The sequence below is a fragment of the Lampetra fluviatilis genome, unplaced genomic scaffold (genome assembly GCF_964198595.1).
Source record: "Lampetra fluviatilis unplaced genomic scaffold, kcLamFluv1.1 SCAFFOLD_834, whole genome shotgun sequence".
Taxonomy (NCBI): Eukaryota; Metazoa; Chordata; class Hyperoartia; order Petromyzontiformes; family Petromyzontidae; genus Lampetra; species Lampetra fluviatilis.
Window position 1 is genome coordinate 13,007 of NW_027621186.1, and position 24,012 is coordinate 37,018.

At 54.0% G+C, this 24,012-nt stretch overlaps 1 long non-coding RNA gene across 1 annotated transcript; it reads right to left on the minus strand.

Annotated features, from left to right (window-relative positions):
* Positions 1-6,499: 6,499 nt before the first annotated feature.
* LOC144954901 (uncharacterized) lies at positions 6,500-12,230 on the minus strand. Its single transcript, XR_013641422.1, has 3 exons — positions 12,129-12,230; positions 9,496-9,648; positions 6,500-6,640 (listed from the first exon to the last, which is right to left on the minus strand). It is a non-coding gene; the product is annotated as an uncharacterized LOC144954901 (long non-coding RNA).
* Between the last annotated feature and the right edge of the window lie 11,782 nt (positions 12,231-24,012).

Below are 24,012 nucleotides of genomic sequence, written 5' to 3' on the forward strand. Positions count from 1 at the left end.
GTGGGTGAGTGAGTGAGAGAGTGAGTGGGTGAGTGGTGAGTGCGTAGGTGAGTGACTGAGTGAGTGAGTGGGTGGGTGACTGAGTGAGTGAGTGAGTGGGTGGGTGAGTGAGTGAGTGAGTGAGTGGGTGAGTGAGTGAGTGAGTGGGTGGGTGAGTGAGTGGGTGAGTGAGTGAGTGAGCGAGTGAGTGGGTACGTGGTGAGTGAGTAGGTGAGTGACTGAGTGGGTGAGTGGGTGAGTGAGTAGGTGAGTGAGTGGGTGAGTGAGTGGGTGAGTGAGTGAGTGAGCTAGTGAGTGGGTGAGTGGTGAGTGAGTAGGTGAGTGACTGAGTGGGTGAGTGGGTGAGTGAGTAGGTGAGTGAGTGGGTGAGTGGGTGAGTGAGCTAGTGAGTGGGTGAGTGGTGAGTGAGTAGGTGAGTGACTGAGTGGGTGAGTGGGTGAGTGAGTAGGTGAGTGAGTGGGTGAGTGGGTGAGTGAGCGAGTGAGTGGGTGAGTGGTGAGTGAGTAGGTGAGTGACTGAGTGGGTGAGTGGGTGAGTGAGTAGGTGAGTGAGTGGGTGAGTGGGTGAGTGAGCGAGTGAGTGGGTGAGTGGTGAGTGAGTAGGTGAGTGACTGAGTGGGTGAGTGGGTGAGTGAGTAGGTGAGTGAGTGGGTGAGTGGGTGAGTGAGCGAGTGAGTGGGTGAGTGGTGAGTGAGTAGGTGAGTGACTGAGTGAGTGAGTGACTAAGTGAGTGGGTGAGTGAGTGAGTGGGTGGGTGAGTGAGTGAGTGAGTGGGTGAGTGGGTGAGTGGAGAGTGAGTAGGTGAGTGACTGAGTGAGTGAGTGACTAAGTGAGTGGGTGAGTGAGTGGGTGGGTGAGTGAGTGAGAGAGTGAGTGGGTGAGTGGTGAGTGCGTAGGTGAGTGACTGAGTGAGTGAGTGGGTGGGTGACTGAGTGAGTGAGTGAGTGAGTGAGTGGGTGGGTGAGTGAGTGAGTGGGTGAGTGAGTGAGTGAGTGGGTGGGTGAGTGAGTGGGTGAGTGAGTGAGTGAGCGAGTGAGTGGGTACGTGGTGAGTGAGTAGGTGAGTGACTGAGTGGGTGAGTGGGTGAGTGAGTAGGTGAGTGAGTGGGTGAGTGAGTGGGTGAGTGAGTGAGTGAGCTAGTGAGTGGGTGAGTGGTGAGTGAGTAGGTGAGTGACTGAGTGGGTGAGTGGGTGAGTGAGTAGGTGAGTGAGTGGGTGAGTGGGTGAGTGAGCTAGTGAGTGGGTGAGTGGTGAGTGAGTAGGTGAGTGACTGAGTGGGTGAGTGGGTGAGTGAGTAGGTGAGTGAGTGGGTGAGTGGGTGAGTGAGCGAGTGAGTGGGTGAGTGGTGAGTGAGTAGGTGAGTGACTGAGTGGGTGAGTGGGTGAGTGAGTAGGTGAGTGAGTGGGTGAGTGGGTGAGTGAGCTAGTGAGTGGGTGAGTGGTGAGTGAGTAGGTGAGTGACTGAGTGGGTGAGTGGGTGAGTGAGTAGGTGAGTGAGTGGGTGAGTGGGTGAGTGAGCGAGTGAGTGGGTGAGTGGTGAGTGAGTAGGTGAGTGACTGAGTGGGTGAGTGGGTGAGTGAGTAGGTGAGTGAGTGGGTGAGTGGGTGAGTGAGCGAGTGAGTGGGTGAGTGGTGAGTGAGTAGGTGAGTGACTGAGTGAGTGAGTGACTAAGTGAGTGGGTGAGTGAGTGAGTGGGTGGGTGAGTGAGTGAGTGAGTGGGTGAGTGGGTGAGTGGAGAGTGAGTAGGTGAGTGACTGAGTGAGTGAGTGACTAAGTGAGTGGGTGAGTGAGTGGGTGGGTGAGTGAGTGAGAGAGTGAGTGGGTGAGTGGTGAGTGCGTAGGTGAGTGACTGAGTGAGTGAGTGGGTGGGTGACTGAGTGAGTGAGTGAGTGAGTGGGTGGGTGAGTGAGTGAGTGAGTGGGTGAGTGAGTGAGTGAGTGGGTGGGTGAGTGAGTGGGTGAGTGAGTGAGTGGGTGAGTGAGTGACTGAGTGAGTGAGTGAGTGGGTGAGTGGGTGAGTGAGTGAGTGACTGAGTGAGTGAGTGACTGAGTGACTGACTGAGTGAGTGACTGAGTGAGTGAGTGACTGACTGAGTGACTGAGTGAGTGTGTGAGTGACTGAGTGAGTGAGTGAGTGACTGAGTGAGTGACTGAGTGAGTGACTGAGTGACTGAGTAAGTGAGTGAATGACTGAGTGAGTGAGTGACTGACTGAGTGAGTGACTGAGTGACTGACTGAGTGAGTAACTGACTGAGTGAGTAACTGACTGAGTGACTGAGTGAGTGAGTAACTGACTGAGTGAGTGACTGAATGAGTGGGTGACTGACTGAGTGAGTGACTGAGTGACTGACTGAGTGACTGAGTGAGTGGGTGAGTGAGTGAGTGAGTGACTAAGTAAGTGAGTGGGTGAGCGAGCGAGTGAGTGACTGACTGACTGAGTGACTGACTGACTAACTGACTAACTGACTGAGTGAGTGAGTGAGTCAGCTGACTCACCTGGTGAGTCTGAGGCTGTGAAGGTGAGTGCAGGCCCCGCTGGGCCCAAGCCTGCGCGTGTCCTAGCGGCCACGCTAGCAGTGTAGCGGGTGAGTGAGTGAGTGAGTGGGTGAGTGACTGAGTGGGTGAGTGAGTGAGTGACTGAGTGGGTGACTGAGTGAGTGAGTGAGTGACTGACTGAGTGAGTGAGTGAGTGACTGAGTAAGGGAGTGAGTGACTGACTGACTGACTGAGTGACTGACTGACTGACTGAGCGAGTCAGCTGACTCACCAGGTGAGTCTGAGGCAGTGAAGGTGAGTGCAGGCCCCGCTGGGCCCAAGCCTGCCCGTGTCCTAGCAGCCACGCTAGCAGTGTAGCGGGTGGGTGAGTGAGTGAGTGACTGAGTGAGTGAGTAAGTGACTGAGTGAGTGACTGAGTGAGTGGGTGAGTGGGTGAGTGAGTGGGCGAGTGAGTGACTGACTGACTGACTGAGTGAGTGAGTGAGTGGGTGAGTGAGTGAGTGGGTGAGTGGGTGGGTGGGTGGGTGGGTGGGTGAGTGAGTGGGTGAGTGAGTGACTGAGTGAGTGACTGAGTGAGTGAGTGACTGAGTGGGTGAGTGAGTGACTGACTGACTGAGTGGGTGAGTGAGAGAGTGAGTGACTGACTGACTGAGTGAGTGAGTGAGTGAGTGAGTGAGTGGGTGACTGAGTGAGTGAGTGACTGAGTGAGTGAGTGACTGAGTGAGTGAGTGAGTGACTGAGTGGGTGACTGAGTGAGTGAGTGAGTGACTGACTGACTGAGTGAGTGACTGAGTAAGTGAGTGAGTGACTGACTGACTGAGTGACTGACTGACTGACTGAGTGAGTCAGCTGACTCACCAGGTGAGTCTGAGGCAGTGAAGGTGAGTGCAGGCCCGGCTGGGCCCAAGCCTGCGCGTGTCCTAGCGGCCACGCTAGCAGTGTAGCGGGTGGGTGAGTGAGTGACTGAGCGAGTGACTGACTGACTGAGTAACTGACTGACTGACTGAGTGAGTAACTAACTGACTGACTGAGTGAGTCAGCTGACTCACCAGGTGAGTCTGAGGCAGTGAAGGTGAGTGCAGGCCCCGCTGGGCCCAAGCCTGCCCGTGTCCTAGCAGCCACGCTAGCAGTGTAGCGGGTGGGTGAGTGAGTGACTGACTGAGCGACTGACTGAGTGAGTGAGTGGGTGAGTGACTGACTGAGTGAGTGAGTGACTGAGTGACTGACTGAGTGAGTGACTGAGTGAGTGACTGAGTGAGTGAGTGAGTGACTGACTGAGTGACTGAGTGAGTGGGTGAGTGACTGAGTGAGTGAGTGAGTAACTGACTGAGTGACTGAGTGAGTAACTGACTGAGTGAGTGACTGAGTGACTGACTGAGTGGGTGACTGACTGAGTGAGTGACTGAGTGAGTGAGTGACTGAGTGGGTGAGTGAGTGAGTGAGTGACTGAGCGAGTGAGTGACTGACTGACTGACTGAGTGACTGAGTGAGTGGGTGAGTGAGTGAGTGACTGAGTGAGTGGGTGAGTGAGCGAGCGAGCGAGTGACTGACTGACTGACTGAGTGAGTGACTGAGTAACTGACTGAGTAACTGAGTGAGTAACTAACTGACTAAGTGTGCGAGTCAACTGACTCACCTGGTGAGTCTGAGGCAGTGAAGGTGAGTGCAGGCCCCGCTGGGCCCAAGCCTGCCCGTGTCCTAGCGGCCACGCTAGCAGTGTAGCGGGTGGGTGAGCGACTGAGTGAGTGAGTGACTGAGTGAGTGAGTGACTAACTGACTGAGTGACTGACTGACTGACTGAGTGAGTCAGCTGACTCACCTGGTGAGTCTGAGGCAGTGAAGGTGAGTGCAGGCCCCGCTGGGCCCAAGCCTGCGCGTGTCCTAGCGGCCACGCTAGCAGTGTAGCGGGTGGGTGAGTGACTGAGTGAGTGAGTGACTGAGTGAGTGACTGAGTGAGTGAGTGAGTGACTGAGTGACTGAGTGAGTGACTGAGTGACTGAGTGAGTGACTGAGTGACTGAGTGAGTGACTGACTGAGTGAGTGAACGAGTGAGCGAGTGACTGAGTAAGTGAGTGGGTGAGTGAGTGACTGAGTGAGTGACTGAGTGACTGAGTGAGTGACTGACTGAGTGAGTGAACGAGTGAGCGAGTGACTGAGTAAGTGAGTGGGTGAGTGAGCGAGCGAGCGAGCGAGTGAGTGACTGACTGAGCGAGTGACTGAGCGAGTGAGTGACTAAGTGACTGAGTGACTGAGTGACTGAGCGAGTGAGTGACTGACTGACTGACTGACTAACTGACTGACTGAGTGAGTGAGTGACTAACTGACTGAGCGAGTGACTGACTGACTGAGCGAGTCAGCTGACTCACCAGGTGAGTCTGAGGCAGTGAAGGTGAGTGCAGGCCCCGCTGGGCCCAAGCCTGCCCGTGTCCTAGCGGCCACGCTAGCAGTGTAGCGGGTGACTGAGTGAGTGAGTGACTGAGTGAGTGAGTGACTGACTGAGTGACTGAGTGACTGAGTGACTGACTGAGTGAGTGACTGAGTGACTGACTGAGTGACTGAGTAACTGAGTGAGTGACTGAGTGACTGTGTGACTGACTGAGTGACTGAGTGAGTGAGTGAGTAAGTGAGTGACTGAGTGAGTGAGTGAGTGACTGAGCGAGTGACTGAGTGAGTAACTGACTCAGTGAGTGACTGAGTGACTGAGTGACTGACTGAGTGAGTGACTGAGTGACTGACTGACTGACTGAGTAACTGACTGACTGACTGAGTGACTGACTGACTGAGCGAGTCAGCTGACTCACCAGGTGAGTCTGAGGCAGTGAAGGTGAGTGCAGGCCCCGCTGGGCCCAAGCCTGCCCGTGTCCTAGCGGCCACGCTAGCAGTGTAGCGGGTGACTGAGTGAGTGAGTGACTGAGTGAGTGAGTGACTGACTGAGTGACTGAGTGACTGAGTGACTGACTGAGTGAGTGACTGAGTGACTGACTGAGTGACTGAGTAACTGAGTGAGTGACTGAGTGACTGTGTGACTGACTGAGTGACTGAGTGAGTGAGTGAGTGAGTAAGTGAGTGACTGAGTGAGTGAGTGAGTGACTGAGCGAGTGACTGAGTGAGTAACTGACTCAGTGAGTGACTGAGTGACTGAGTGACTGACTGAGTGAGTGACTGACTGACTGACTGAGTAACTGACTGACTGAGTGACTGACTGACTGACTGAGCGAGTCAGCTGACTCACCAGGTGAGTCTGAGGCTGTGAAGGTGAGTGCAGGCCCCGCTGGGCCCAAGCCTGCGCGTGTCCTAGCGGCCACGCTAGCAGTGTAGCGGGTGAGTGAGTGAGTGAGTGACTGAGTGACTGACTAACTGACTGACTGAGTGACTGACTGACTGACTGAGCGAGTCAGCTGACTCACCAGGTGAGTCTGAGGCTGTGAAGGTGAGTGCAGGCCTGGCTGGGCCCAAGCCTGCGCGTGTCCTAGCAGCCACGCTAGCAGTGTAGCGGGTGGGTGAGTGACTGAGTGAGTGACTGACTGACTGAGTGAGTGACTGAGTAACTGACTGAGTGACTGAGTGAGTAACTAACTGACTAAGTGAGCGAGTCAGCTGACTCACCTGGTGAGTCTGAGGCTGTGAAGGTGAGTGCAGGCCTCGCTGGGCCCAAGCCTGCGCGTGTCCTAGCAGCCACGCTAGCAGTGTAGCGGGTGGGTGAGTGACTGAGTGAGTGACTGACTGACTGAGTGAGTGACTGAGTAACTGACTGAGTGACTGAGTGAGTAACTAACTGACTAAGTGAGCGAGTCAGCTGACTCACCTGGTGAGTCTGAGGCTGTGAAGGTGAGTGCAGGCCTCGCTGGGCCCAAGCCTGCGCGTGTCCTAGCAGCCACGCTAGCAGTGTAGCGGGTGGGTGAGTGACTGAGTGAGTGACTGACTGACTGAGTGAGTGACTGAGTAACTGACTGAGTGACTGAGTGAGTAACTAACTGACTAAGTGAGCGAGTCAGCTGACTCACCTGGTGAGTCTGAGGCAGTGAAGGTGAGTGCAGGCCCCGCTGGGCCCAAGCCTGCGCGTGTCCTAGCGGCCACGCTAGCAGTGTAGCGGGGTCCGGCCTGCAGGTCGCTCACTACGGACATCCTTGGGCCCGGCATGGGAACGTCTAGAAGGGAGGTGAGTCAGGGAGTCGGTAGTACAATTGGTCAGTCAGTTAGTCAGTCAGTTAGTTAGTTAGTCACTCAGTTAGTTAGTCGCTCAGTTAGTCAGTCAGTTAGTCACTCACTCAGTGAGTCAGTCGCTCAGTCACTCACTTAGTCACTCACTCAGTCACTCACTCACTCAGTCAGTCAGTCACTCAGTTAGTCACTCACTTAGTCACTCAGTCACTCAGTCACCCACTCAGTCACTCACTCAGTCACTAACTCACTCACTCAGTCACTCACTCAGTCACTCAGTCACTCACTTAGTCAGTCACTCAATTAGTTAGTCACTCACTCAGTCACTCACTCAGTCACTCACTCAGTCACTCAGTCACTCACTTAGTCAGTCACTCAGTTAGTTAGACACTCACTCAGTCACTCAGTCACTAACTCACTCACTCAGTCACTCACTCACTCACTCACTTAGTCACTAACTCACTCACTCAGTCACTCACTCACTCAGTCACTAACTCACTCACTCAGTCACTCACTCAGTCACTCAGTCACTTACTCAGTCACTCACTCAGTCACTCAGTCACTCACTTAGTCAGTCACTCAGTTAGTTAGTCACTCACTCAGTCACTCACTCAGTCACTCACTCAGTCACTCACTCACTCAGTCACTCAGTCACTCACTGAGTCACTCAGTAACCCACTCAGTCACTCACTCAGTCACTCAGTCACTTAGTCAGTCACTCAGTTAGTTAGTCACTCACTCAGTCACTCACTCAGTCACTCAGTCACTCACTCAGTCACTCACTCAATCACTAACTCACTCACTCAGTCACTCACTCACTCAGTCACTAACTCACTCACTCAGTCACTCACTCAGTCACTCAGTCACTCACTCAGTCACTCACTCAGTCACTCAGTCACTCACTTAGTCAGTCACTCAGTTAGTTAGTCACTCACTCAGTCACTCACTCAGTCACTCACTCACTTACTCAGTCACTCAGTCACTCACTCAGTCACTCAGTCACCCACTCAGTCACTCACTCAGTCACTCAGTCACTCACTCAGTCACTCACTCAGTCACTCAGTCACTCACTTAGTCAGTCACTCAGTTAGTTAGTCACTCACTCAGTCACTCACTCAGTCACTCACTCAGTCACTCAGTCACTCACTTAGTCAGTCACTCAGTTAGTTAGTCACTCACTCAGTCACTCACTCAGTCACTCACTCAGTCACTAACTCACTCACTCAGTCACTCACTCACTCACTTAGTCAGTCACTCAGTTAGTTAGTCACTCACTCAGTCACTCACTCAGTCACTCAGTCACTCACTTAGTCAGTCACTCAGTTAGTTAGTCACTCACTCAGTCACTCACTCAGTCACTAACTCACTCACTCAGTCACTCACTCACTCACTCAGTCACTCACTCACTCAGTCACTAACTCACTCACTCAGTCACTCACTCAGTCACTCAGTCACTCACTCAGTCACTCACTCAGTCACTCAGTCACTCACTTAGTCAGTCATTCAGTTAGTTAGTCACTCACTCAGTCACTCACTCAGTCACTAACTCACTCACTCAGTCACTCACTCACTCACTTAGTCAGTCACTCAGTTAGTTAGTCACTCACTCAGTCACTCACTCAATCACTCAGTCACTCACTTAGTCAGTCACTCAGTTAGTTAGTCACTCACTCAGTCACTAACTCACTCACTCAGTCACTCACTCACTCACTCAGTCACTCACTCACTCAGTCACTAACTCACTCACTCAGTCACTCACTCAGTCACTCAGTCACTCACTCAGTCACTCACTCAGTCACTCAGTCACTCACTTAGTCAGTCACTCACTCAGTCACTCACTCAGTCACTCACTCAGTCACTCACTCACTCAGTCACTCAGTCACTCACTCAGTCACTCAGTCACTCACTCAGTCACTCACTCAGTCACTCACTCAGTCACTTAGTCAGTCATTCAGTTAGTTAGTCACTCACTCAGTCACTCACTCAGTCACTCAGTCACTCACTTAGTCAGTCACTCAGTTAGTTAGTCACTCACTCAGTCACTCACTCAGTCACTAACTCACTCACTCAGTCACTCACTCACTCACTCACTCAGTCACTCACTCACTCAGTCACTAACTCACTCACTCAGTCACTCACTCAGTCACTCAGTCACTCACTCAGTCACTCACTCAGTCACTCAGTCACTCACTTAGTCAGTCATTCAGTTAGTTAGTCACTCACTCAGTCACTCACTCAGTCACTAACTCACTCACTCAGTCACTCACTCACTCACTTAGTCAGTCACTCAGTTAGTTAGTCACTCACTCAGTCACTCACTCAATCACTCAGTCACTCACTTAGTCAGTCACTCAGTTAGTTAGTCACTCACTCAGTCACTCACTCAGTCACTAACTCACTCACTCAGTCACTCACTCACTCACTCAGTCACTCACTCACTCAGTCACTCACTCACTCAGTCACTAACTCACTCACTCAGTCACTCACTCAGTCACTCAGTCACTCACTCAGTCACTCACTCAGTCACTCAGTCACTCACTTAGTCAGTCACTCACTCAGTCACTCACTCAGTCACTCACTCAGTCACTCAGTCACTCACTCAGTCACTCAGTCACTCACTCAGTCACTCAGTCACTCACTCAGTCACTCAGTCACCCACTCAGTCACTCAGTCAGTCACTCACTCAGTCACTCACTCAGTCACTCAGTCACTCACTTAGTCAGTCACTCAGTTAGTTAGTCACTCACTCAGTCACTCACTCAGTCACTCACTCAGTCACTCACTCAGTCACCCCTCTACCCCCCCCCACCCCCCTTCCCCCCTCCCCCCTCCCCCTCCTCACCCCGCGTCACGAGGAAGTCGGCCCCGCCCCGCACCTCCACCACGTGACCCACGACGAATCCGCGCGCGCGGCTCGGCGCAAGCTCCGCCCACCTCAGCTCGGCCACGCCCCTCGACGTCCACGTGACCTCCACGGGGGGACCCTCCAGGGGGACTACGGAGGGACGACGAACAAATGAAAATAAATCAAGTGACGTCACTAAAATAAAATATTTTATTATTAAAAATATTGGTATAGATCGATAAAGTTGTTACCAATCAGAGACGATGAATTTGTGCTTCTGTGAAAAAGTTAATAAGTTTATCGATTTAAAATCTTATTTTGTGGAGTAGCATAACGACACCCCCCCCTCTACCCTTGTCCACGTGACCTCCACGGGGGGGCTTGAGGGGGGCTACGGAGTCACGACGACAAATAGAAAATAAATCGAGTGACGTCACTAAAATAAAATATTTTATTATTAAAAATATTGGTATAGATCGATAAAGTTGTCACCAATCAGAGATGATCAATTTGTGCTTCTGTGAAAAAGTTAGTAAGTTTATTATCGATTTAAAATCTATATTTTGTGGAGTGGCATAACGACACCCCATCATAGCCCCCCAACAACCCTTGTTCAAACGAAAATAAAGCGAGTGACGTCACTAAAATAAAATATTTTATCTGTAAAAATATTTTAAAAATCGATAAAGTCGTTACCAATCAGAGATGATGAATTTTTGTTTCTGTGAAAAAGTTAATTAGTTTATTATCGATTTAAAATCTATATTTTGTGGAGTTGCATAACGACACCCCCCATAGCCCCCCCCCCCAATCATTGTTCAAACGAAAATAAATCAAGTGACGTCACTAAAATTAAATATTTTATTATTAAAAATAATGGTATAGATCGATAAAGTCGTTACCAATCAGAGATGATGAATTTGTGCTTCTGTGAAAAAGTTAATAAGTTTATTATCGATTTAAAATCTATTTTTTGGAGTGGCATAACGAAACCCCTCCCAACCCTTGTCCACGTGACCTCCACGGGGGGGGCTTGAGGGGGGCTACGGAGGGACGACGAACAAACGAAAATAAATCGAGTGACGTCACTAAAATAAAATATTTTATTATAAAAAATATTGGTATAGATCGATAAAGTTGTTACCAATCAGAGATGATGAATTTGTGCTCCTGTGAAAAAGTTAATAAGTTTATTATCGATTTAAAATCTATATTTTGTGGAGTGGCATAACGATACCCCCCATAGCCCCCCAACAACCGTTGTTCAAACGAAAATAAATCGAGTGACGTCACTAAAATAAAATATTTTATCTGTAAAAATATTTTAAAAATCGATAAAGTTGGTACCAATCAGAGATGATGCATTTTTGTTTCTGTGAAAAAGTTAATTAGTTTATTATCGATTTAAAATCTATATTTTGGAGCGTCTACGTGACCTCCACGGCGGGGGGGGGGGGGGGGGGCTTGAGGGGGGCTACGGAGTGACGACAAAAATCAAGTGACGTCACCAAAATATTTAATAATTTAAAATCTAAACTTGTTTAAAGATCAATATTTAAGGTTACTAGTTATGGATGATGAAAGTTTGCTTCTGTTTAAAAAAAATGTGTTAGTCGGTTTGTTATCGTTATAGATTTTAAATTCTATTTAGTTGTTGATGTTGTTGATGTTGTTGTTGTTGATGTTGTTGATGTTGATGTTGTTGTTGTTGTTGATCTTGTTATTAATGTTGTTGTTGATGTTGATGGTAATGTTGTTGATGTTGTTGATGTTGTTGATCTTGTTATTAATGTTGTTGTTGATGTTGTTGATGTTGTTGATGATGTTGTTGTTTATGTTGTTGATGTTGTTGTTGTTGTTGTTGATGTTGTTCTTGTTGATGTGGTTGATGTTGATGTTGATGTTGTTGTTGTTGATGTTGATGTTGTTATTAATGTTGTTGATCTTATTGATTTTGATGGTAATGTTGTTGTTTATGTTGTTGGTGGTGTTTTTGGTGATGGTGTTGATGTTGTTATTGATGTTGTTGATGTTGATGATGTTGTTGATGTTGTTGTTGATGTTGATGATGTTGTTGATGTTGTTGTTGATGTTGATGATGATGTTGATGTTGTTGATGTTGTTATTGATGTTGTTGTTGATGTTGATGATGTTGTTGATGTTGTTATTGATGTTGTTGATGTTGATGATGTTGTTGATGTTGTTGTTGATGTTGATGATGTTGTTGATGTTGTTGTTGATGTTGATGATGATGTTGATGTTGTTGATGTTGTTATTGATGTTGTTGATGTTGATGATGTTGTTGATGTTGTTGTTGATGTTGATGATGTTGTTGATGTTGTTGTTGATGTTGATGATGATGTTGATGTTGTTGATGTTGTTATTGATGTTGTTGTTGATGTTGATGATGTTGTTGATGTTGTTATTGATGTTGTTGATGTTGATGATGTTGTTGATGTTGTTGTTGATGTTGATGATGTTGTTGATGTTGTTGTTGATGTTGATGATGATGTTGATGTTGTTGATGTTGTTATTGATGTTGTTGATGATGTTGATGTTGTTGATGTTGTTGTTGATGTTGATGATGTTGTTGATGTTGTTGTTGATGTTGATGTTGTTGATGTTGTTACCTCCCTCCAGTGAGTAGACTCTGCGTGTCGCTGCTTTGCTCAATCCCAGCGGGCAGAGCGACACCACCGACACATCGTAGCAGACACACGGAGAGAAGCCTGCAGACACACACAGTTAGACACACACAGTTAGACACACACACATACAGACACACATACACACACACACAGACACACACACACACAGACACACACACACACAGACACACACACACAGACACACACACACACAGACACACACACACAGACACACACACAGACACATCGTAGCAGACACACGGAGAGAAGCCTGCAGACACACACAGTTAGACACACACAGTTAGACACACACACATACAGACACACATACACACACACACAGACACACACACACACAGACACACACACACACAGACACACACACACAGACACACACACACACAGACACACACACACAGACACACACACAGACACATCGTAGCAGACACACGGAGAGAAGCCTGCAGACACACACAGTTAGACACACACAGTTAGACACACACACATACAGACACACATACACACACACACAGACACACACACACACAGACACACACACACACAGACACACACACACAGACACACACACACACAGACACACACACACAGACACACACACAGACACATCGTAGCAGACACACGGAGAGAAGCCTGCAGACACACACAGTTAGACACACACAGTTAGACACACACACATACAGACACACATACACACACACACAGACACACACACACACAGACACACACACACACAGACACACACACACAGACACACACACACACAGACACACACACACAGACACACACACAGACACATCGTAGCAGACACACGGAGCGAAGCCTGCAGACACACACACACACAGACACACAGTTAGACACACACACACACAGACACACACACACAGACACATCGTAGCAGACACACGGAGCGAAGCCTGCAGACACACACACAGTTAGACACACACACACAGTTAGACACACACACACAGTTAGACACACACACACACAGACACACACACAGACACACACACACACAGACAGACACACACACAGACACATCGTAGCAGACACACGGAGCGAAGCCTGCAGACACACACAGTTAGACACACACAGTTAGACACACACACACACACAGACACACACACAGTTAGACACACACACACACAGACACACACACAGACACACACACACACAGACACATCGTAGCAGACACACGGAGCGAAGCCTGCAGACACACACAGTTAGACACACACAGTTAGACACACACACACACACAGACACACACACACAGACACATCGTAGCAGACACACGGAGCGAAGCCTGCAGACACACACAGTTAGACACACACACAGTTAGACACACACACATACACACACACACAGACACACACACACAGACACACACACACACACACACAGACACATCGTAGCAGACACACGGAGCGAAGCCTGCAGACACACACAGTTAGACACACACAGTTAGACACACACACACACACACAGACACACACACACACACACAGACACACACACACACACACAGACACACACACACACAGACAGACACACACACAGACACATCGTAGCAGACACACGGAGCGAAGCCTGCAGACACACACAGTTAGACACACACAGTTAGACACACACACACACACAGACACACACACAGTTAGACACACACACACACAGACACACACACAGACACACACACACACAGACACATCGTAGCAGACACACGGAGCGAAGCCTGCAGACACACACAGTTAGACACACACAGTTAGACACACACACACACACAGACACACACACACAGACACATCGTAGCAGACACACGGAGCGAAGCCTGCAGACACACACAGTTAGACACACACACACAGTTAGACACACACACATACACACACACACAGACACACACACACAGACACACACACACACACACACAGACACATCGTAGCAGACACACGGAGCGAAGCCTGCAGACACACACAGTTAGACACACACAGTTAGACACACACACACACACACAGACACACACACACACACACAGACACACACACACACACAGACACACACACACACAGACAGACACACACACAGACACATCGTAGCAGACACACGGAGCGAAGCCTGCAGACACACACAGTTAGACACACACAGTTAGACACACACACACACACAGACACACACACAGTTAGACACACACACACACAGACACACACACAGACACACACACACACAGACACATCGTAGCAGACACACGGAGCGAAGCCTGCAGACACACACAGTTAGACACAAACAGTTAGACACACACACACACACAGACACACACACACAGACACATCGTAGCAGACACACGGAGCGAAGCCTGCAGACACACACAGTTAGACACACACACACAGTTAGACACACACACATACACACACACACAGACACACACACACAGACACACACACACACACACACAGACACATCGTAGCAGACACACGGAGCGAAGCCTGCAGACACACACAGTTAGACACACACACACAGTTAGACACACACACATACACACACACACAGACACACACACAGACACACACAGACACACACACAGACACATCGTAGCAGACACATGGAACGAAGCCTGCAGACACACACAGTTAGACACACACACACACACAGTTAGACACACACACATACACACACACACAGACACACACACACAGACACACACAGACACACACACAGACACATCGTAGCAGACACACGGAGCGAAGCCTGCAGACACACACAGTTAGACACACACACACAGTTAGACACACACACATACACACACACACAGACACACACACAGACACACACAGACACACACACAGACACATCGTAGCAGACACACGGAACGAAGCCTGCAGACACACACAGTTAGACACACACACACAGTTAGACACACACACATACACACACACACAGACACACACACACACAGACACACACAGACACACACACAGACACACACACACAGACACACACACACAGACACACACAGACACACACACAGACACATCGTAGCAGACACACGGAGCGAAGCCTGCAGACACACACAGTTAGACACACACACACAGTTAGACACACACACATACACACACACACAGACACACACACACAGACACACACAGACACACACACAGACACATCGTAGCAGACACACGGAACGAAGCCTGCAGACACACACAGTTAGACACACACACACAGTTAGACACACACACATACACACACACACAGACACACACACACACAGACACACACAGACACACACACAGACACACACACACAGACACACACACACAGACACACACAGACACACACACAGACACATCGTAGCAGACACACGGAGCGAAGCCTGCAGACACACACAGTTAGACACACACACACAGTTAGACACACACACATACACACACACACAGACACACACACACAGTTAGACACACACACATACACACACACACAGACACACACACACAGACACACACAGACACACACACAGACACATCGTAGCAGACACACGGAACGAAGCCTGCAGACACACACAGTTAGACACACACACACAGTTAGACACACACACATACACACACACACAGACACACACACACAGTTAGACACACACACATACACACACACACAGACACACACACACAGACACACACAGACACACACACAGACACATCGTAGCAGACACACGGAGCGAAGCCTGCAGACACACACAGTTAGACACACACACACAGTTAGACACACACACATACACACACACACAGACACACACACACAGTTAGACACACACACATACACACACACACAGACACACACACACAGACACACACAGACACACACACAGACACATCGTAGCAGACACACGGAGAGAAGCCTGCAGACACACACAGTTAGACACACACACACAGTTAGACACACACACATACACACACACACAGACACACACACACAGTTAGACACACACACATACACACACACACAGACACACACACACAGACACACACAGACACACACACAGACACATCGTAGCAGACACACGGAGAGAAGCCTGCAGACACACACAGTTAGACACACACACACAGTTAGACACACACACATACACACACACACAGACACACACACACACAGACACACACAGACACACACACAGACACACACACACAGACACACACACAGACACATCGTAGCAGACACACAGAGCGAAGCCTGCAGACACACACAGTTAGACACACACAGTTAGACACACACACATACACACAGACACACACACACAGACACATCGTAGCAGACACACGGAGCGAAGCCTGCAGACACACACACACAGTTAGACACACACAGTTAGACACACACACACACACAGACACACACACACAGACACATCGTAGCAGACACACGGAGCGAAGCCTGCAGACACACACAGTTAGACACACACAGTTAGACACACACACACACAGACACATCGTAGCAGACACACGGAGCGAAGCCTGCAGACACACACAGTTAGACACACACAGTTAGACACACACACACACACAGACACACACACACAGACACATCGTAGCAGACACACGGAGCGAAGCCTGCAGACACACACAGTTAGACACACACAGTTAGACACACACACACACAGACACACACACACAGACACACACACAGACACATCGTAGCAGACACACGGAGCGAAGCCTGCAGACACACACAGTTAGACACACACAGTTAGACACACACACACACAGACACACACACACAGACACACACACAGACACATCGTAGCAGACACACGGAGCGAAGCCTGCAGACACACACACAGTTAGACACACACACAGTTAGACACACACACACACAGACACACACACACACAGACACACACACACAGACACACACACAGACACATCGTAGCAGACACACGGAGCGAAGCCTGCAGACACACACACAGTTAGACACACACACAGTTAGACACACACAGACACACACAGACACACACACACACAGACACACAGACACAGTTAGACACAAACACACACAGACACACACACAGACACACACACACACAGACACACACACACAGACACATCGTAGCAGACACACGGAGCGAAGCCTGCAGACACACACACACAGACACACAGTTAGACACACACACACACACAGTTAGACACAGATAGACACACACACAGACACACACACACACAGACACACAGTGACACACACAGACACACAGACACACAGTGACACACACAGACATACACACACACACAGACACACAGTGACACACACAGACACACACACAGACACACAGTGACACACACAGACACACACACACACAGTGACACACACAGACACACACACACAGTGACACACACAGACACACACACACACAGACACACAGTGACACACACAGACACACACACACACAGACACACAGTGACACACACAGACACACACACACACAGTGACACACACAGACACACACACACACAGACACACACACACACAGACACACAGTGACACACACAGACACACAGACACACAAACACACAGTGACACACACACACACACACAGTGACACACACAGACACACACACACAGACACACACACACACAGACACACAGTGACACACACAGACACACACACACACAGACACACAGTGACACACACAGACACACACACACACAGTGACACACACAGACACACAGACACACAGTGACACACACAGACACACACACACACACAGACACACAGTGACACACACAGACACACACACACACAGTGACACACACAGACACACACACACAGACACACAGTGACACACACAGACACACACACACAGACACACAGTGACACACACAGACACACACACACACAGTGACACACACAGACACACACACACAGACACACAGTGACACACACAGACACACAGACACACAGTGACACACACAGACACACAGACACACAGTGACACACACAGACACACACACACAGACACACAGTGACACACACACACAGACACATCGTAGCAGACACACGGAGCGAAGCCTGCAGACACACACAGTTAGACACACACAGTTAGACACACACACACACAGACACACACACACAGACACACACACAGACACATCGTAGCAGACACACGGAGCGAAGCCTGCAGACACACACAGTTAGACACACACAGTTAGACACACACACACACAGACACACACACACAGACACACACACAGACACATCGTAGCAGACACACGGAGCGAAGCCTGCAGACACACACACAGTTAGACACACACACAGTTAGACACACACACACACAGACACACACACACACAGACACACACACACAGACACACACACAGACACATCGTAGCAGACACACGGAGCGAAGCCTGCAGACACACACACAGTTAGACACACACACAGTTAGACACACACAGACACACACAGACACACACACACACAGACACACAGACACAGTTAGACACAAACACACACAGACACACACACAGACACACACACACACAGACACACACACACAGACACATCGTAGCAGACACACGGAGCGAAGCCTGCAGACACACACACACAGACACACAGTTAGACACACACACACACACAGTTAGACACAGATAGACACACACACAGACACACACACACACAGACACACAGTGACACACACAGACACACAGACACACAGTGACACACACAGACATACACACACACACAGACACACAGTGACACACACAGACACACACACAGACACACAGTGACACACACAGACACACACACACACAGTGACACACACAGACACACACACACAGTGACACACACAGACACACACACACACAGACACACAGTGACACACACAGACACACACACACACAGACACACAGTGACACACACAGACACACACACACACAGTGACACACACAGACACACACACACACAGACACACACACACACAGACACACAGTGACACACACAGACACACAGACACACAAACACACAGTGACACACACACACACACACAGTGACACACACAGACACACACACACAGACACACACACACACAGACACACAGTGACACACACAGACACACACACACACAGACACACAGTGACACACACAGACACACACACACACAGTGACACACACAGACACACAGACACACAGTGACACACACAGACACACACACACACACAGACACACAGTGACACACACAGACACACACACACACAGTGACACACACAGACACACACACACAGACACACAGTGACACACACAGACACACACACACAGACACACAGTGACACACACAGACACACACACACACAGTGACACACACAGACACACACACACAGACACACAGTGACACACACAGACACACAGACACACAGTGACACACACAGACACACAGACACACAGTGACACACACAGACACACACACACAGACACACAGTGACACACACAGACACACACACACACACAGACACACAGTGACACACACAGACACACACACACACAGTGACACACACAGACACACACACACAGACACACAGTGACACACACAGACACACACACACAGACACACAGTGACACACACAGACACACACACACACAGTGACACACACAGACACACACACACAGACACACAGTAACACACACAGACACACAGACACACAGTGACACACACAGACACACAGACACACAGTGACACACACAGACACACACACACAGACACACAGTGACACACACAGACACACACACACACAGTGACACACACAGACACACACACACACAGACACACAGTGACACACACAGACACACACACACACAGTGACACACACAGACACACACACACACAGACACACAGTGACACACACAGACACACAGACACACAGACACACAGTGACACACACAGACACACAGACACACAGTGACACACACAGACACACACACACAGACACACAGTGACACACACAGACAACACACACACACAGACACACACACACACACACAGACAGACACACAGTGACACACACAGACACACACACACACACACAGACACACACACACAGACACACAGTGACACACACAGACACACACACACAGACACACACACAGACACACACACACAGACACACAGTGACACACACAGAGTGAGGATGGGGGGGGGGGGTGACTGGGGGGGGGATGGGGGGAGGGGTGACTGGGGGGGGGAGGGGTGACTGGGGGGGGATGGGGGGGAGGGGTGACTGGGGGGGGGATGGGGGGGAGGGGGGGAGGGGTGACCGGGGGGGGATGGGGGGGAGGGGTGACTGGGGGGGGATGGGGGGGAGGGGTGACTGGGGGGGGGATGGGGGGGAGGGGGTGACTGGGGGGGGGATGGGGGGGAGGGGTGACTGGGGGGGGATGGGGGGGGAGGGGTGACCGGGGGGGGATGGGGGGGAGGGGTGACCCGGGGGGGGATGGGGGGGAGGGGTGACTGGGGGGGGATGGGGGGGAGGGGTGACTGGGGGGGGGATGGGGGGGAGGGGTGACTGGGGGGGGATGGGGGGGAGGGGTGACCGGGGGGGGGATGGGGGGGAGGGGTGACCGGGGGGGGATGGGGGGGAGGGGTGACTGGGGGGGGATGGGGGGGAGGGGTGACTGGGGGGGGGGATGGGGGGGAGGGGTGACTGGGGGGGGATGGGGGGGAGGGGTGACCGGGGGGGGATGGGGGGGAGGGGTGACTGGGGGGGGGATGGGGGGGAGGGGTGACCGGGGGATGGGGGGAGGGGTGACTGGGGGGGATGGGGGGGAGGGGTGACCGGGGGGGGGATGGGGGGGGGAGGGGTGACTGGGGGGGGATGGGGGGGGAGGGGTGACTGGGGGGGGGGATGGGGGGGAGGGGTGAACGGGGGATGGGGGGGGAGGGGTGACCGGGGGGGGATGGGGGGGAGGGGTGACTGGGGGGGGGATGGGGGGGAGGGGTGACTGGGGGGGGATGGGGGGAGGGGTGACCGGGGGGGGATGGGGGGGAGGGTGGACCGGGGGGGGGATGGGGGGGAGGGGTGACCGGGAGGGGGGGATGGGGGGGAGGGGTGACTGGGGGGGGGGATGGGGGGGAGGGGTGACTGGGGGGGGATGGGGGGGAGGGGTGACTGGGGGGGATGGGGGGGAGGGGTGACCGGGAGGGGGGGATGGGGGGGAGGGGGTGACTGGGGGGGGGATGGGGGGGAGGGGTGACGGGGGGGGATGGGGGGGAGGGGTGACTGGGGGGGGGATGGGGGGGAGGGGTGACCGGGGGATGGGGGGGGAGGGGTGACTGGGGGGGGATGGGGGGGAGGGGTGACTGGGGGTGACTGGGGGGGGATGGGGGGGAGGGGTGACTGGGGGGGGATGGGGGGGAGGGGTGACTGGGGGGGGGATGGGGGGGAGGGGTGACTGGGGGGGGATGGGGGGGGAGGGGTGACCGGGGGGGGATGGGGGGGAGGGGTGACCGGGGGGGGATGGGGGGGAGGGGTGACTGGGGGGGGATGGGGGGGGAGGGGTGACTGGGGGGGGGATGGGGGGGAGGGGTGACTGGGGGGGGATGGGGGGGAGGGGTGACCGGGGGGGGATGGGGGGGAGGGGTGACCGGGGGGGGATGGGGGGGAGGGGGTGACTGGGGGGGGATGGGGGGGAGGGGTGACTGGGGGGGGGATGGGGGGGGGAGGGGGTGACTGGGGGGGGATGGGGGGGAGGGGTGACCGGGGGGGATGGGGGGGAGGGGTGACTGGGGGGGGATGGGGGGGAGGGGTGACCGGGGGATGGGGGGGAGGGGTGACTGGAGGGGGATGGGGGGGAGGGGTGACTGGGGGGGGATGGGGGGGAGGGGTGACTGGGGGGGATGGGGGGGGAGGGGTGACTGGGGGGGGATGGGGGGGAGGGGTGACCGGGGGGATGGGGGGGGAGGGGTGACCGGGGGGGGATGGGGGGGAGGGGTGACTGGGGGGGGGATGGGGGGGAGGGGTGACTGGGGGGGATGGGGGGGAGGGGTGACCGGGGGGGGATGGGGGGGGAGGGGTGACTGGGGGGGGATGGGGGGGAGGGGTGACTGGGGGGGGGGATGGGGGGGAGGGGGTGAACGGGGGGATGGGGGGGAGGGGTGACCGGGGGGGGATGGGGGGGGAGGGGTGACTGGGGGGGGGGATGGGGGGAGGGGTGACTGGGGGGGGATGGGGGGAGGGGGTGACCGGGGGGGGATGGGGGGGGAGGGGGTGACCGGGGGGGGGGATGGGGGGAGGGGTGACCGGGAGGGGGGGGATGGGGGGGGAGGGGTGACTGGGGGGGGGGGATGGGGGGGAGGGGTGACTGGGGGGGGGATGGGGGGGAGGGGTGACTGGGGGGGGATGGGGGGGAGGGGTGACCGGGAGGGGGGGATGGGGGGGAGGGGTGACTGGGGGGGGGATGGGGGGGAGGGGTGACCGGGGGGGGATGGGGGGGAGGGGTGACTGGGGGGGGATGGGGGGGAGGGGTGACCGGGGGGATGGGGGGGAGGGGTGGACTGGGGGGGGATGGGGGGGGAGGGGTGACTGGGGGGGGATGGGGGGGATGGGGGGGAGGGGTGACTGGGGGGGGGATGGTGGGGAGGGGTGACTGGGGGGGATGGGGGGGAGGGGTGACTGGGGGGGGGAGGGGTGACTGGGGGGGGATGGGGGGGAGGGGTGACTGGGGGGGGGATGGGGGGGAGGGGGGAGGGGTGACCGGGGGGGGATGGGGGGGAGGGGTGACTGGGGGGGGATGGGGGGGAGGGGTGACTGGGGGGGGATGGGGGGGAGGGGTGACTGGGGGGGGATGGGGGGGGAGGGGTGACTGGGGGGGGGATGGGGGGGAGGGGTGACTGGGGGGGGGATTGGGGGGAGGGGTGACCGGGGGGGGATGGGGGGGGAGGGGATGGGGGGGAGGGGTGACTGGGGGGGGATGGGGGGGGAGGGGATGGGGGGGAGGGGTGACTGGGGGGGGATGGGGGGGAGGGGTGACTGGGGGGGGGATTGGGGGGAGGGGATGGGGGGGGAGGGGTGACCGGGGAGGGGATGGGGGGGAGGGGATGGGGGGGAGGGGTGACTGGGGGGGGATGGGGGGGAGGGGTGACTGGGGGGGGGATGGGGGGGAGGGGTGACCGGGGGGGGATGGGGGGGAGGGGTGACTGGGGGGGATGGGGGGGAGGGGTGACTGGGGGGGATGGGGGGGAGGGGTGACTGGGGGGGGGATGGGGAAGAGGGGTGACTGGGGGGGGGGATGGGGGGGAGGGGTGACTGGGGGGGGGATGGGGGGGGAGGGGTGACTGGGGGGGGGATGGGGGGGAGGGGTGACTGGGGGGGGGATGGGGGGGAGGGGTGACTGGGGGGGGATGGGGGGGAGGGGTGACTGGGGGGGGATGGGGGGGAGGGGTGACCGGGGGGGGGATGGGGGGGAGGGGTGACCGGGGGAGGGGGATGGGGGGGAGGGGTGACTGGGGGGGGATGGGGGGGAGGGGTGACTGGGGGAAGATGGGGGGGAGGGGTGACTGGGGGGGGGATGGGGGGGAGGGTGACCGGGGGGGGATGGGGGGGAGGGGGTGACCGGGGAGGGGATGGGGGGGGAGGGGTGACCGGGGAGGGGATGGGGGGGAGGGGTGACTGGGGGGGATGGGGGGGAGGGGTGACTGGGGGGGATGGGGGGGAGGGGTGACTGGGGGGGGATGGGGGGGAGGGGTGACTGGGGAAGGATGGGGGGGAGGGGTGACAGGGGGGGGATGGGGGGGAGGGGTGACTGGGGGGGGGATGGGGGGGAGGGGTGACTGGGGGGGGATGGGGGGGAGGGGTGACTGGGGGGGATGGGGGGGAGGGGGTG